Consider the following 15,127-nt stretch of genomic DNA (forward strand, 5'->3'; position numbering starts at 1 on the left):
CTATTATGAAATAGTCATGTATCATTATTTGGAATATGTTATAAGTTATCAGAACCTGGTTGGCTTGGTTTAGGCTTTCACAAAGCACCATACCGTAGCTATATGATCACGATCATGATATGTTAGTGCTACCGCTAGCTGTACGGGGCAGCGATGTAGTAACCGGGAAAAAAAATAAAATTTTAAAAAAAATAATAATAAAATAATAAAATAAAATTAATTAATTAAATTAACAAGTAAAATGAATAGTATGATAAGGAACAAATATATATATATATATATAAATATTAAAGCATGTATATATATATATATATATATGTGTGTGTGTGTGTGTGTGTGTGTGTGTGTGTGTGTATATAAAGTATGAAAGCTTCTTCAAGAAGCTTTACTTTAATTAAAGTTTACTATTATATATATATATATAAACTAACACAAGCTTCTTTAAGAAGTTTTGAAAGTCAAATCCAAATTGAATTGGATTTTGGTGGACGTGAGTGCACTCTCTCTCTTCTCTTTTCACTCTGTCTCTCTCTCTCTCTCTCTCCTCTCTCTCTCTCTCTCTCTCTCTCTCCTACGACTCTCTCTCTCTTCGATTCCGGACTAGTTTTACACCGGATCGACAAACCGAAGCCACCACGACGCTCCTAGTGAAGTTCTCTACAAGTTTGCCGGAACGGATCGTCAGGGAAACGAAGTTGGATTTCATCCCAAATCCAAGGTAAGACTTTATATTCAATATTTGGATTTTTGACAGTTGAAAAAAGTTATATACACGTAAAAATACTGAACTTTAATACTAGAAATTTTCAGTTCCAGGGTGTTGATTGGGAACGTTGGGAATCATCCCTAAGTTGAGGTAAGACTTTTTAAGTCGAATTTGACTTAGTGGTAGTTATAGAAAATGTTGTACGTACGAAAATACTAAACTTTAATTCTGCGAGTTTTCATTTTCAGGATGTTGAGTTGAGAACCTTGTGGGTACGGGAAATATTTTCTTAGGGGCTTTTCAGGAATTAGGTAAGGGGATAAACTAAGCTAGTTTTGTTTTGAGAAAATGTATGTATATATATGTAGCATCTGGTTTCAGGAAAAATAAATATATTTATATATATGATCTATATTTGGAAAATACTGTTTAAATGATAATATGTTGAATACGTAGAAAATTTGTTTAGTGTGGCATGAGTATAAAAATGTTGTGAAATGCTGTTTTTTTTTTTTTGGGAATGGGGACGATATGGATTTCTATGATGGAAAACCGACGTACGGGCTGAGATATTTTTATATGTATATGTGATTTGCCGGCGTACGAGCTGTGCAATGTGATTTGCCAGCATAGGGGCTGTGTTATGTGATTTGCCGGCGTATGGGTCGTGCTATGTGATTTGCCAGCGTACGGGCTGTGCTATGTGATTTGCCGGCGTATGGGCCGTGCTATGTGGTTTGCCAGCGTAAGGGCTGTGCTACGTGATTTTTCGGCGTACGGGCCAAGCTATGATAAAATGTGTAATACCAGCGTACGGGCCGATGATTTTCATGATACACATATATATATGTGAAATGATATGATTGATGTGAAAATAAATGATATGAGATATTTATGCATCACGGTTTTAGTATATGTATATGATATCAGAACCTGGTTGGCTTGGTCTAGGCTAGCACTTGCACGGTACCGTTGCTATGTGTCCATGGTCCTCGTGATCATGATATCTGTGTTAACGCCACTGTACGGAGTGGTGTGAGATTGGATGGTCGATGTGGTTATTTTCAAGAAGTGTGCTGTTATTGCCCCTAGTGTACGGACCAGTCTGGGTAGACCCATCAGACCTACAGTTTACTGTTTGACTTGGCAGTGGTCGGCCAACCATTGTCAGGTCCCGCCTTCGGGCCACACAACCCAATCATGTGGGGGTAATACATGACAACAGCCAGCTAACCTACCAGAATTGTTTTTATGTTATTATTATTATGATATGAGATGAGAAATGTTTATGAAAATGCAGTATATTCTGCCATGTTTTGATATGCATATGTTTTTCCAAATTTGATAAATAGTATTGAATATGTTATGTATGGTATATATAGAACACAGAATACTCATGTTGTCACACACTGGTATTAGTTTATTTCCCTTACTGAGAGGTGTCTCACCCCTAAATCTTATACATTTTTCAGGAGCCCCTAATAGGAGAGCTGAAAAAGCCCCGCTGATCTAGATCAGTTGTTTGCCCTCATTACAGTTGGTATCAGAGCCTAGGTTGCTAGGTTCTGTAGACTTTAGAGTGCAGTAGGAACAATACCAGAGTTTAGGAAATGATTTGAGGTTTTGTTCTACAATTTAGAGGCAGGACTTCCGTGGTAGTTTCTGTGTTTTTCCTGGGGTGACGATTTCAGGAAAACCATATTAAGCTATTGTCGAGTTGTGTTCCTAGAATGTAGGACTGGGGATTAACAATGAGTTAGAAATGTTGAGATGAGTGGTGAGGATAGGTGGGTAAATTATGAGGATAGGATTACTGAATTGCAACTGCTATTTTCCAGGATGGATCCAGAACGAAATAGTGCCCATGCGAGTGGCAGTGATGGAGCAGGACCATCAGGTGCAGCTAGGACCAACTCTGATGCGGTATTACGTAGCGTGGCTCAGTAGGTTATGGCTGAGATTGCTAGGAGTTCGAGGGAGCAGAGTGGTCCATCTACAGGCCATGGGTGCACTACAGAGAAATTTACAAAGATGAATCCTTCGGCGTTCTCAGGTGGAGTTGATCCTGTAGCCGCTGAGAACTGGATGCAGGAGATTGAGAAAATCATGGCTGTGCTGCAATGTACTGAGGAACAGAGGGTCCTCTTTGCCACCTATAAATTGACAGGAGAGGCTGAGAGGTGGTGGACTGCGGTGAGACTATTAGAGCAGCAGAGGGTGACTCCAATAGCTATGACATGGGACCGGTTTAAAGATCTGTTCTTTGACAGATATTTTCCAGCTAATGTGAGGGAGGCTAAGGTAGAAGAGTTCCTGAGTCTGAAGCAGGGACAGCTATCCATCCAGCAATATGCAGCACGTTTTATCGAGCTCTCTTGATTCGCCCCATACATTGTTCCTGATGAGGTGAAGAAGGCGAGGCAGTTTGAGAGAGGCTTGAGGCGAAGTATATTTAGGCAGGTGGTGGTGCTGTGGATCCAGGACTTCGCTGAGTTGGTCGACAGGGCGGCCTTGGCAGAGATTGGTGAGCGTCTTGATGCGGATGAGCAGGGACAGAGGAAGAGATCTGTATCTACGAGCTACCAGCAGGGTCACAGGCCGGGTCAGTAGAGGAGAGGTAATCATGGTAAAGGGCAGAGATAGGAGACGAGAGGACACCAGGTGCAGACAGGGCAGGGTCCTCCAGTTTGTCAGACTTGTGGTAGGAGGCACTGGGGAGAGTGTCGAGCTGGCGGTGTAGTATGCTATCGCTGCGGTAGATCAGGACATATAGTGCGAGATTGTCCTACCCCGCCAGATACAGCTCCGGTGTGCTATCACTGCAGTAGATCGGGGCACATGGTACGAGACTGCCCTACTCCCCCAGATGCAGTTCCAGCTCCTAGACCATATCGGGGAGGTTATCAGGCACCATGGGGGGGCCAGCAGAGGAATACGGCTCCAGCTAGGGTGTTTACTCTGACACTGGGTGAGGTTGAGGCATCAGGTGACTTGGTGACAGGTATGGACATTATGCTTTCTTTTAAAGTTATTGCATTATTTGATTCAGGAGCTACACACTCGTTTGTGTCCTTGGGGTGTATTAAATTATGTGAGGCTGAAACACAATCATTAGATGTTGAACTATTGGTATCTACACCAACTAGGTCGGTAGTGAGGTGTGGTAGGGTACTCCTCGACTGCCCAGTAGAGATTCAGGGGAAAGCATTGTCTGTTGATTTGATAGTGTTAGACATGCATGGGTTTGATGTTATATTTGGCATGGATTGACTAGCAGCTAATTTTGCCAGCATAGATTGTCGTGCACGAGAGGTGATATTTAGACCCTCGGAGGAAGCAGAATTCACGTTTGTAGGGTCGCATGTACAATCCCCGCCTCAACTAGTTTCAGCTATTCAGGCCAGGAGACTATTGCTGAGTGGTTGTCAGGGGTTTGTGGCGGTTGTGAAAGAGATGTCAGAGAATGAGTCGAAACTTGCTAGCACGCTTGTAGTGAAGGAGTTTGTGGATGTTTTTCCAGATGAGTTACCAGACTTGCCACCCGACCGTGAGGTGGATTTCTCTATTGATCTACCTCCCGGTACAGCGCAGATTTCTAAAGTACCTTATCAAATGGCGGCGCCAGTGGAGTTAGCAGAATTGAAGAATCAGTTGCAAGATCTGCTAAATAAGGGCTTCATACGGCCTAGTGTATCTCCATGGGGAGCTCCAGTTTTATTTGTGAAAAAGAAAGACGGGACTATGAGGATGTGTATAGACTATAGGGAGATAAATAAAGTGACAATCAAGAATAGGTATCCTCTACCCCGTATCGATGATTTGTTTGACCAGCTCCAGGGTACACGGGTGTATTCGAAGATTGACCTCAGATCTGGCTACCATCAGGTGAAGGTGAAAGCAGAAGACGTCTCAAAGACGGCCTTCAGGACTAGGTATGGGCATTATAAGTTTCTAGTGATGCCGTTTGGTTTGACGAATGCTCCTGCGGTATTTATGGACTTGATGAATAGAGTTTTCCACCAATACCTAGACCAGTTTGTTGTTGTTTTTATTGATGATGTACTGGTCTATTCTAGGAATTATGAGGAGCATGAGACGCACTTGAGGCAGGTTTTGCAAACACTTCGGGAAAAGAAGTTGTACGCCAAGTTCAATAAATGTGAATTTTGGCTGGAGAAGGTCGTGTTCTTGGCGCATGTTGTATCTGGAGATGGTATTTCTATGGATCCTAGCAAGATTGAGGCTGTAGTGAATTGGGCTAGACCGAAAAATGTCCACGAGATCAGGAGTTTCTTGGGGCTAGCAGGCTATTACCGTTGTTTTGTTGAGGGATTCTCAGCTTTGTCAGGGCCTTTAACACGACTGACGAGGAAGAATGTCATATTTGAGTGGGATGATAGCTGTGAACAAAGTTTTCAGAAGCTGAAGTAGAGACTAGTTAGAGCACCAGTGTTGATCATTCTGTCTGGGGGTGAGGGGTATACCATTTACAGTGATGCGTCCTTGAAAGGACTTGACTGTGTATTGATGCAGCATGGCAGGGTAGTGGCGTATGCATCCAGGTAGTTGAAAGAATATGAGAAGAACTACCTTACCCATGATCTTGAGTTGGCTACAGTGGTACACGCACTGAAGATTTGGAGGCATTACCTGTATGGTGAGCAGTGTGAGATCTTCTCTGACCATAAAAGTTTGAAGTATTTCTTTACGCAGAAAGAACTGAATATGAGGTAGAAAAGGTGGTTGGAGCTGATTAAGGATTTTGATTGTACCATTAGTTATCACCCAGGGAAAGCAAATGTGGTAGCTGATGCATTGAGCAAGAAATCCAGGGAGCCAGTGTTGGCGGCTATGGGGATCCAGCATCTGATCATAATGGATCTGGAGAGACTCGACATAGAGTTGGTGGAGAGTGATCTCCCAGTATGTATTGCTAGCCTAGTGTACAGCCTACCCTGCAGGAGAGAATTAAAGCTGCCCAGAAGGAAGATCCAGTGCTAGTGGAGGTGATAGAAAAAGTACAGAGTGGGCAGGGGGAGGAGTTCAGTATCGCAGATGACGGAGCTTTGCGGTTCCGTTCCAGATTATGTGTTCCTGCCGATACTGAGATCAGGAAGACTATTTTAGAGGAGGCTCACAGATCTTTGTATATAGTTCATCCCGGTAGTACGAAGATGTACAGAGATCTGCGAGAGTCATACTGGTGGAGTGGTATGAAGAGAGAGATTGCCGAGTATGTAGCGCAGTGTTTGACGTGCCAGCAGGTAAAGGCTGAGCACCAGAGACCGGCAGGGCAGTTGCAGCCGTTATTCATCCCGGAGTGGAAGTGGGATCATATATCGATGGACTTCGTGTCAGGACCGCTGACAGCGTTACATGGTCATAATGCCATCTGGGTGATTGTTGATCGATTGACGAAGACCGCCCACTTTATTCCCATCAAGATCAGCTACTCCCTCAGCCGTTTAGCGGAGATTTACATTCAGGAGATAGTACGTTCTCATAGGGTGCCTGTATCTATTATGTCAAATCGAGACCCATGATTCACATCACGATTTTGGAGGAGTTTGCAGGAGGCTCTGGGGTCTCAATTATTGTTTAGTACGGTATTCCATCCTCAGTCAGACGGGCAGACTGAGAGGACAATACAGATATTAGAGGACATGCTCAGAGCGTGTGTACTAGACTTTGGGGGTAGTTGGACTCAGTTCATGCCATTAGTAGAATTTGTGTATAATAACAGTTATCAGTCTAGCATTGGCATGACACCATTTGAGGCTCTGTACGGTAGGAGATGCCGTTCTCCTTTGTTCTGGGATGAAGTGGGTGAGCGGCAAGTAGTGGGGCCAGAGCTGGTTCGGCAGGCATGTGATAAAGTTCGTCTTATCAGGGACAGGATCAGTGCAGCTCAGAGTCGACAGAAGAGTTATGCCGACCATCGCTGCAGGAATTTAGAGTTTGACGTAGGTGATCACGTATTTTTGAAGATAGCTCCGATGAAAAGGGTTATGCGATTTGGGAGAAAGGGTAAACTCAGTCCTAGGTTTATCGGTCCATTTGAGATTCTAGATAAAGTGGGACCGGTAGCCTACAGGCTAGATTTGCCACCTGTATTGTCCAGGATTCACAACGTATTTCATGTTACTATGTTGAGGAAATACGTCCCAGACCCTTCTCATGTCATCAATTATGATGAGTTGGAGCTTAGTGATTCACTAGGATATAAGGAGGTACCAGTATAGATTCTGGATAGGAAAGTGCAAGAGCTACGTAACAGGACGATTCCTCAAGTAAAAGTCTTGTGGAGGAATCATGCAGTAGAAGAGGCTTCCTGGGAGTCTGAGGAGCAGATGAAGCAGAGGTATCCGCATTTATTTCAAGAAGTCTGAGTGAATAAATGTAAATAGTTAAGTAGTTTTCTGTTGCAGGTACATGTAATGGTTGAATAGTGTAGTACTTTAGTTTTGGGAGAATGGTTTTCTTTTGTATATGTAATCTTCCAAGACTCGAAATGTAACCATGGTATTCCTCCGCCATAAGTGAGGGTAGGTAATAAAATGAGTAGACCCTTTTTCCTAATTAAAGGATGGCGAGTTACGGAAACAGTAAATTTCAAGGACGAAATTCTTTTAAGGGGGGAGGAATGTAGTAACCGGGACAGTTAGGTTTTGTGGGGATTGTCCCTAGATTTCATTTTTGAGATGTATATACTGTGAGATAGTAATTGTAGTGACTCTGGTATATGTTATGCACATTATAATGAGATGTATATGATTTTATACTTTCTGCTGCGTAAGCTTCTGCTGTATGTTTTGTTATATCCCTGGTGCCCACGAGCCTAGGTGGATTGTGACCTGCTGAGTTGGAATGTATGATGTGATGATAATTTATTTATATAAAAAAAAATATATGTGAAAAAGGAGCAAGTCGTTACAAGCGAGATAATGGCAATCGATGTGGTTTATTGTAGTGTTAGCGCCCTTGGTGTATGGACCAGTAGAGGCAGACCCATCGTACTTACAGACTTTTGCTTTTGATTCGGCAGTGGTAGGCCAGCCATAATCAGATCCTGCCTTCGGCCGCACAACCCAATCATGTGGGGGTAAGACATGACACCGGCTAGCTAGCCTTCTAGGATGTTTTCTATTATTATTATATGAGAGGAAGTATGTTTATGGAAATTCAGTATGTTCCACCATGATATGATTATATACATGTTTTTCCCAGATACGAATAGATAATTGTACCAAGCATGTTTATGTACGATTATATGTATAACACGGAAATACTCATGTTTCCATACACTGGTATTAGTTATTTTCCCTTACTAAGAGGTGTCTCACCCCCAATTATATGAACATTTCAGGAACCCCAGATAGAAGAACGGATAAAGCTCCGCAGCGCTAGTGTTCGATAGTCCTACCTTACCTGAAGGGTAAGTATTTGCTAGGGTCAGACGGATTTTTAGGTGACGACCCTAGGACTATTTTGGAAATTTTTGAGATGTGTATATTTATATGATGGTGTAGTAAACTCTTGTATTGGGATGTATGATATTTTGATTGTATATCATTTCACGTTTCTTGCTGCTTAGGTAATGGTGATGAATTTCAGGTTACCCCTGGTACCCTTGGGTCCAGGTGGGTTATGGTTTACCAGGATATTATCATTATATGAAAAAAAAAAAAATATAGTAATCTATGATAAATTAAGCAGGTCGTTTAATAACATTGAGACAAATAAAAACAAAAATGAGATTGTTGGCCAAAATCATATGATGATTTGTATAAGGCTTAACTTAGAAAATATTAAGATTTGGAAAGTAATATGATTTTGGGTGTTCATATGAAATCAAAAGAAAAGAAAATCTGAAGCATGTTGAACTTATTGCATGAGTATTTTGATATAAGAAGAGGGCTTGATTTGATACACAGTAGAAAGGATGTGGAAAGAAACAAATTTTAGAAGAAAACAAAGGTCAGCCAACTTACCATAATCTCAGTCAATTGATTGAACAAAACTTTAAAAAGAAAGCAAAAGTCATGATATGATATTAGTATTGGTATCTATGAAATATATTGGTATATATGAGTATGATAATTGATACTTGAGCATGACAACACATTTGTATCTATGAGAATGTTTTGATATTGATATGATAATTGGTATTATTCTTGATATTGATATCCATGAGCACTTACATAGAATAAATTAATATTTGAAGCATGGCATGATAAATTTAAAAGCTCAATTGGTATTACAATTTAAAAACACAATTAGTATCTTCCTGAATACATAAGTTTACAAATTCATGAATGGAAGTCTGAATTTATTGAATATAAAATACTTCATTCAGAGGGAGTTAGACTTGATATCATGATTTATGTTCATCATTGAAAATCATTCAAAATTTCTGTTTTGAGCCTTCACTAGATCTATAATTTTGCTTATGGTTGCTCATTGCCTTAGTATTTATATGTTTTTCTTGATATCTTACTCTTTTTGATTGATGTCAAAAGGGGGAGAAGTTTTAGGCAAAAATTTGAACATGATATTGCATACCTAAGCATGAATATTCGCTCAACTATGAAAGTATTTGATTTTGAATGATGCTTATTGATAGATGAGCATGATAGTAAATGAGTTTTTGAAATTGATCTTGATATCGTTACGTTTGTTAAGATGATGCCTATTGTAAGAGTGAGTCTTTTTTTAAGGCTCACTCAAATTTTTGCTCCTTGTTTATCATCATCAAAAAGGGAGAGATTGTTGGCTTTACAAGGTTTAACATCTTGTTTTGATGACAACAAACAAGAGAAGCTCAAAGTATATTGAAGCTTGAGGACAAAGCAAGTATGAAGACTTAAGTGTTTAGAATGTCAAAATCTTAAGTAGTTTTTATGTAAGTACTTCATGTTTAAATATCTTATGAAATACTTTGAAATACTTTAAGATACAATATAGACTTAGAGACCAATTTTTGAAAACCCTCGAAATGATTTTAAAAGTCACATTTGAGTTTTTCAAATAACAAGGGATCAAAGTCTAAAAAAAAATGAAAGTTTTGGAAAAATGGACTGTAACGACCGTTAATAAAATATAACATAATAAATCAAGATGGTCAACCCGAACCCGTGGGTAGCAGGGACACCTGTCAAGCACAGCGGAAAACCTAACAGCAGTAAACGTACAATCTCAAATATCCAATCATAAAACATAATACCAGAGTTATTTTTCATTCCCAAAATACTCTATTTATTTACAATCTTTCAAAAAGTCAAAAATGACACTAGGACCTTACAACAAAATCTCCTAGTCCTAGTTCAACACTTACCCTTCTAGTAAGGAAGCTCCACTCACTCAATGGCAACCTTGACCCGCCGGTTTCTCTGGGTTTCCTGAAAAATGTGTTAATGTTGGGGGTGAGACACTTCTCAGTAAGGGAAAATAAACTAAATATAGATGTGTGGTAACATGAACATTTAATGCAATTATACATATACAGTACGTTTCCTAATTCGGGAAAACATTCATCATATCATACTGAATAATCATACATTTTCATATTTTCTAATAACTCATAACGTACAAAAAACATTCATTATAACTGTAATACTGAAAATAAACCCAAGATGAGTAGCTAGCTGGTGTCATGTATTACCCCCATGACGGGTTGTGCAGCCCGAAGGCGAGACCCGACAATGGCTAGCCGACCACTACCGAATCAAATATGTCTGTAAGTACAATGTACCCATCACACCCTGGTCCAGACTGCCAGGTGGACGTCCACACTCTACTGAAAGCCACATCGACTATCCATCTCCCATCCCCTCGTGGGATGGTTAGCACAAATCTGACGTAGATATCTGATCTACAATATAGCTACGATACCGAACCCTGAACTGAACTAAACTAACATCCTGGTTGTAATAACATCTAATATATGAACATACATAATATCATCACGGCCTCATGCCGAAAACATAGATACGGCCTCGTGCCGATAATATAAATACATGGCTTCGTGCCAAAATTGTAAATACGGTCTCGTGCCGATAATATAAATACATGGCCTCGCGCCAAAATCGTAAATATGGCCTCGTGCCGATAATATAAATACATGACCTCGTACCAGATACGTTTCAGGTATTTACATTCAGAAAATAACTCATTTACCATATATTCGTCAAACTCAATATAACATAACTTGTCTTTTCAAAAAAACCTGAAAATATGCTTTACTCGTAAAATCATTCATATCATGATTCACTTTACATAAAATAATGTTCATGCCACACATATGCTGTTTAAAGTCATACTTCATATTCTAAAATCATCATTTCTAGCATCTTATACATATATATACATTTTAATCATAATAGTAGTATTTTCCAAACATACATTTCATATGAGATAATCAAATATAGCATATGTTTTCTTGAAAATAAATGTGCTCATGATTAATAAGAACTTGCATGGAAAATAACTGCTTTAGTTTATTCTCTTACCTGGCTACTGAGAAAGCCCCCAAAATATCCTAGGCTAACCCCCGTATGATTTCCTGATCAATACCCTGAAACTCAAAACTCCAAATATTAAACATCTGTATTTTCATGCGTACATCAATTTCTATAACTACCATAAAGTCTAATTTAACTTAAAAGGCCTTACCTCAACCCAAGGATGATTTCCAACTCTGTTTTCCCAACGATCAGCCCCAACAAACTCATAGAGAACTCCGCCAGGAGCGTCGTGGTAGTCTCAAATCTTCAATTCGGCGTAAAACTAGCCCAAAATCGAAGAGAGAGAGTGAGAGAGCCGAAGAGGAGAGAGAGAGAGAGAGAGAGTGGAGAGGAAGCTTGCAATGAAATAAAAATCGAATTTTTAGTATTTATAGACAGCAGAATTTGTCGACGAGCCCGACCTTCGTCAACGAGTTCTTCACAAATTTCGTCGACAAAATCCAATCTTCGTCAACGAAATTTAGTCGGCTCAAAACTCCCCTCTCGGTATTTTCTCGTCGACGAGGCCCTGTGTTCGTCGATGAAATCCTTAAAGCCTTCGTCGATGAAACCCTGTGTTCGTCGACGATGCTTGGTAGCTTCCTTCTTTATCTTTGTTTCCATTCCCCTTTCTTTTATCATTTAAATTCCATTTTTTTATTTCGGGTCGTTACATGGACTATCCAACTGATTGACCTGAATGAACTGTGTTCGCTTAACCAACTGACAATTAAATATTTTAATTTGACTGTCCAGCCGACTGACCTGAATGAACTGTGTTTGTTTAGCCGACTGACAATTAAATATTTTATAAACTGCGTGGATGTTTTAAATTCTGATCATAAATACTACATAGTTTGGAAATTAAATAAACAGAAGTTTAATTTGTGTTTGAGATTGCAGAAATCGAAAGGGAGTACATTAGTTGATCAATAATTTGCGGAAACCGTAAGGGAGTACGTTGATTGATTCAACACCCAAGACTTATTAACTTAAAGTTTATTTAAAGTCTAAGTTTTGGAAAGAGTGTTGATTGTGCATCATATTGAGAAATTAATTCCATTAATATAGGGCTTGAATCAAATCCATTAATACAAGGCCTTTTTACCAGCAAGCTTACATTCTAAATATTTACCTTGAGTTCTGAATCTTGCAAAGAATTCATATTCAAAATCTACCATTGAATCAACCTTGATAGTGCTATAGGTCATATGTTAACTTGTACTTGGTAAATTGATTAGTTGATTAAGTTTTTTTTTTTTTTTTTTAATTGTATGGTTGTGGATTGAATAAAGAACTTAGTTTTTGTGTGATTGCTAAATTAACAAGAAGTTAAGAATTCATTGAAAGGAATTAAAAGAAATTTTAATAATCCAATTCACCCCCCTCTTGGGACAACTCCACAACTTTCTCAAAATTATGTTAAAAATAACAAATGAGGGACATGTGGAGTAATAAGTGTTTCTACCAAGACTGCAACTGAATGACACATAAACTAAGTCTCAAAATATGAGATTGCTGCACTAGTGACACCCACAGCGAAAGCCATTATGACATGCTTATGAATAAAATTATAAATACTGAAACAGTAACAAAGTTCAATATGAATTTTGGAGAAGTTTGAAGAACTTTTTGAAATATGAATACAAATGCTAATGTTGTCAAATAAGTGAAATAATCTCTTCCATCTAGAGATATTAATGAAGAGAACCATTTAAGGTAAATATTTAAATACGAAATGGTTCAAAAAAGAAGTTACTAGCTTTTGATGGCGCTTTGATAGACATGGATATCCTCGTGCATTTGTTAGAAAGGACTAGCAGATGAACAAAAAAAAAAATTCAAGTCTAAGAAAATGCAATTTGAAAAAGCACAGTGGCACATATAACCGTTAAAAGCTACTGCCATAAAAAATTACATCGGTATGAATTATAGCTACTCTGATAGACTTTCGAAACCAGCGCCCATGTGAGTTTGCTGAAGGTAATACTGAAGAACAAGGAATTATAAATGAATTATTAGGAAGGGTAGATCTATGAGCAACAATCACACATGAAGAGAAATCAAATACATCCACACTAGAACACTAGATTTACGTGGTTCGGTCGAATTGACCTACGTTCATAGAGCACACACCACTGCATTATATTGGGAGAAAAAATACAAAAGGAGCCACACTACTCAACTCTCTCTGTCTCTCTCTCTCACCACAACTCTCTGCTCTCTGAACACAACACAACTCTCTTCGCACAGTTTACACAACTCACAGCTCACTACAACTCTACATACATGGCACACACAGCAAGCCCATATATACACAAGGGAGAGCAATAAATTCAAAGACGGTGGCTACAGTTCCAACAAAGTCTGCAGAGTAGGTGGCTACTGGTCTTCAATGTCCAAGTTAGCAACTGGGCTCGTGAGGCTGTCGACGACTCCACACCTACAATCTCAACAATCTCCCACTTGGAGACGGAGACAACATCTCAACCAGTGTATAGGCAAATGATGTGCTCATGTCTGTCTTCAAGCATGAATACCAACTAAAGTTGAGCACAACTTCAGTTTCTCTCTAGTCACCACCTTCCTATCTACTAGATTTATGCGGACTAGTTTGATGGTTGTCAGCTTCACAACTGGTGCAAAGATGCCGGTGCAGTCAATCCCTTTCTTCTGTTCGAAGCCTTTAACTACCAACAGAGCCTTGTATCTCCTGGAGCCGTCATGCTCCTCTTTGATTCTATACACCCACTTGTTGTGAAGGGCCTTCTTGCCTTTGGGCACCTCAGCTAGTTCCCACATTTTGTTGGAGGTGAGGTACTTCATCTCATCCTTTATTGCAAGCTCCCACTTGCTCGCATCTCCTGCCTGACTTGCTTCATCATAGCATTTGGGCTCTCCTCCATCAGTAAGAAGTAAATAATCTATATACCTTCTATTTGGTACATGGGGCCGAGTAGATCTCCTAAGCTCTAGAGCTGGAGTAGGAGGCAGGGGTGTGGCGATCTGCTCCACTGGTTCCTCCGCTTGAGGATTCTCGGCATTTTGCTGTTGTGTCCCGACACATTCTGGGACATTATCCATATTTATATAGGTTGATTCTCTCTGAACTGGTTTGGTGGATTCTACTGTGTGCCTGTCTTTGTACATCACCTTTTCATCAAAAATCACATCTCTACTTCTGATCACCCTTTTTTTTTCATCATCCCAAATGCGGTATCCAAATTCATCTCCACCATAACCAATGAAAGTGCATTTTTGGGATTTCGGATCCACCTTATCCCTGACATGATCATTAATATGTACATATGCAACACAACCAAAAACTTTCAAATGTGAAAGTCTTACCTCTTTGTTACTCCAAACTTTTTCTGTCAACGTTCTGTTCATCCGCTCGGCTACGCCGTTGTGTTAAGGTGTACCTAGCACAATCCTTTCCATTCTGATACCATGCTCACAGTAGAATTTATTGAACTCGGTGTTAACATACTCTCCACTGTTATCTGTTCTCAGCCTTTTGATTTTCAAACCAGTTTCATTTTCTACCATCGCTTTCCAAATTTTAAAAGCATAAAAAACATCAGATTTAAACTTCAGGAAGTAAACCCATACCTTCCGTGAATGATCATCGATAAGTGTGATGAAGTAATGCTTTCCTCCTGTAGATGAAATGGTTGTTGGTCCCCATACATATGAATGGACTAGCTCAAGTCTCTCCTTCTTCGGGGTATTGATGTTTGTCTGGAAACTGACTCTCTTTTGTTTCCTAAATATGCAATCCTCACATGTGTCAATCTTCACCAACTGTAAATCACTCAACTTACCCTTTACGTGCATCACCCTGAGTCTCTTCTCACTCAGGTGTTCGAGTCATTGATGTCATAAGTTGCTATTATCATTTCCTAGAGCAATTGTAATA

This window comes from Malania oleifera, chromosome 2 (genome assembly GCF_029873635.1).
Source record: "Malania oleifera isolate guangnan ecotype guangnan chromosome 2, ASM2987363v1, whole genome shotgun sequence".
Taxonomy (NCBI): Eukaryota; Viridiplantae; Streptophyta; class Magnoliopsida; order Santalales; family Ximeniaceae; genus Malania; species Malania oleifera.